Source organism: Grampus griseus, assembly GCF_964374135.1.
Source record: "Grampus griseus genome assembly, chromosome: 13".
Taxonomy (NCBI): Eukaryota; Metazoa; Chordata; class Mammalia; order Artiodactyla; family Delphinidae; genus Grampus; species Grampus griseus.
This window is the reverse complement of record NC_139007.1, coordinates 80,804,731-80,807,696: the sequence shown is the minus strand read 5'-3', so window position 1 is coordinate 80,807,696 and position 2,966 is coordinate 80,804,731.

The window sequence follows — 2,966 nt, the reverse complement described above, 5'->3', positions numbered from 1 at the left end:
CAAAAACTGCAAAGACAATTGCTTGCTTTTGGTGACTGGCTGCTCAACACCTGGCCTCGAGGGAGTCCTCGTGCCTATTCCAAGCTACATATGGGCCAGATAGGGACTCAGAATAAAGAAGAGGTGAAAGAGGGGGACAGTCCTTTTAAAAACTACATCTCCCTCATGATCCAGCTTCAAAGGGAATGAAATGACATTACCCAGCGTTGTAAGAAGTGTTCACTATAATCAAGGAATAAGTGAACTCCCAAGGAAGCGTCATCAGAGAAGAGCAGTAGGCAATGAGTGGGTACAGGGGACAAACCACTATTAGTGAGAAATAAGGAACATCTGAGAGAAAATTGTCAGAAAGAATGGCTTTGCATTATGTTTGCAAAAGTGTCCCAGAAACTAGAGTGCTCAGTTGCATCCAATACAGCTGAGAGGCCAGGATAACTAAAGTCTAGTGAGCCCTATGTAACAAGCACTTGTACATATTTTTCTCGTTAAAATGGTCCCAGCAGTAAGTATCCACTGAATCTTATGTGAAGAGATGGGAACTGGTACCTCCTCTAATAGTGCCAGACATTATTAGAAATAGTCTCAATCCTTTTGTCCACAAACTGGTATCATTTCCTTCAAGGGCTAAACTAACCACTTCTGAGAGATTATGCTTACCTAAACCCTCTTACCTTAGCAAGCTAGCATCTTGAGCTCCGTACTTGGAATCTTTGTAATCTGCATTTTTTCCATCACTGCATTGCGATTTCGTGATTCTTATCGTTTAATTTAGCACAGCAACCGTCCAGACGGCTTGTGAGATGTCATCCTTAGAAGCTCACGTACATTTTTCCCTCCTCCTCAAGATGAAGGGAGGCAGAATGGCGCAGTGTCCAAGTCAGCTCTTGGCACCTGGCCTGGTTCAGCTGCCAGCTTTGAGGTTGGTATTGTCCAGGGAGCTTTAATGACAGCACCCTGGAGGGCAGCTCCAACGTTTACCAACCGTTTGCTTTTTATGTAACCCTTTTAAGTGCATTTCCTATTCTGTATGTGGGGATAACAAGTGCCTGTTTCATGGGGTGATGATAAAAATGATTATGCATATAAAATACCTGTCAGTTTCCAGCATGTAAGTACTCAATAGACGTCAAAAAACGTTAAGGCATTTTTTTGCTACCTTCACAGTAAACTCTGAACTAATGCTCCAGTAGAGACATTGGAACTTTCTTATAATCTTGGGCTTTATCCAAGTTGACGCCCATAAAATTACCCCTTCGGCAGTACTCAGCAAGCTTTCCGCCAAAAGCTGCATTTCTCCATTTCCAGGATTCATCAAAAGAATGCTTAGGCACTTGCACTTGTCCAGCGTAAGGAGTAACAGACAGACTTGTAACTCGAATTGAAGTAAATACAGGCAGCTTTTCACTCTTCCATCAAGGGTATTACAATCCATTCAATTAAAGCTCCTGTCTTTCATCCTTCGGTGGGAACTACCCAAACAATAAAAATTTATATTTGGAGTAGTGTGACCTAGGCAGACAGTTTGTTATCAGGACTGGAACTTCAAGACAATAGTACTGGCGAACATCTACTAGCAGTCACTACATGCTTGGCACCGTTGAGAGGCTTCACACGTATTAACTTATTGCTCTTTACAGGGCAAAACTTGAGCCAGAGAGAGAGAAAGTAGTTTGCCCAAGCCATGAAGTAGACACACAGTAACGCCAGGATCCAAACCCATTCAAATCTAGGTCACTCTCTCAACCTAGATTATGATTTACCATCTCTTATCATAGTCATACCAGCAAATAAAGCATCCAATTCCAGAAATGAAGAATACTGACTCTGCACAGTCTTAAGTCCTCACTGCCCAAGTCATTCATCCATTAATGCAGATTCAACAGAAATCTGAAAATTGGTAATGACACATAACAGGCCTATTAAATTTAGTCATAAAATTTTATCACCAGTTGAATAGTTTTTTTGCACACACCAACGATTACATAACACCAAAAGGAAGAGAAATTCCATCTTTGTTTAAATTGAGCAAGTTAAAAGGATATACATAACAAAAACTAAAGCTAAAGCCCATGGTACTTAATAAAACCAAGGGAATATTTAGTATTTTATTACACACCAAAATGTTTATAAGCAAATTTAGTTAAAATTGTGTAGCATCTTTTTATTTGAAGACTGCACAAAAGGTTAATCAAAAGGTAAGAAGTGCAGTATTTTACATACACCATGAAGACCAGATACACTTGTATGCCAGTTAAACACGCAGAAACATAGGAGTTATTTTCAAGTAAGTTGTGACTCAGTTTCAAATGTCATTATCTCCACTTTTGAGGTTCCCTGGTTATATTACAATATCTAAAATGAGAAAATATTTTGCTTTCAGCAAAAATTGTATTTCATCTCAACCACATATGTGAAAAGTTATTCTAAAGCCGTTCAATTCCATAGACCTTGATACTTAATGTTTAACATGACAGGAAAAGAAGCAAATTTTGTCTTATCTGTTTAGAACATTTCACCTTCATTCTAACACCCTACACCCTTACTATGTAACATTAGCAGATATTATTAGTACAAATCAGAAGTGGCCAATATTTTAACACAAACATCACTGACTAGAGAGATACCTAATTACCTGAAATCATTTCACAAAAACAAAGTCTACTTTTCCAATTAAAACCTAACGAATACTTAGGTGACTATTTTCTTCTTTATATTTTTTGTATTTTCAAGTATTTTAACAATTATTTTTAGAAGTCAGGAAAAAACATTAAAGTGTAGTCCTAAACTCCAAGTTCATTTTCCAAAACAAGGGATAAATTTAAAAAAAATTAAGTTCACGATTAAATTTATGCATGGACTTAAGTTTCACCTTTGTGGTATGTTGAATAATGAGTAGACATTCAGCAAGCCAATGAAAAGAAATGACAAATGCTAAACACACATAAAGAAACAAAAAACAACTAATG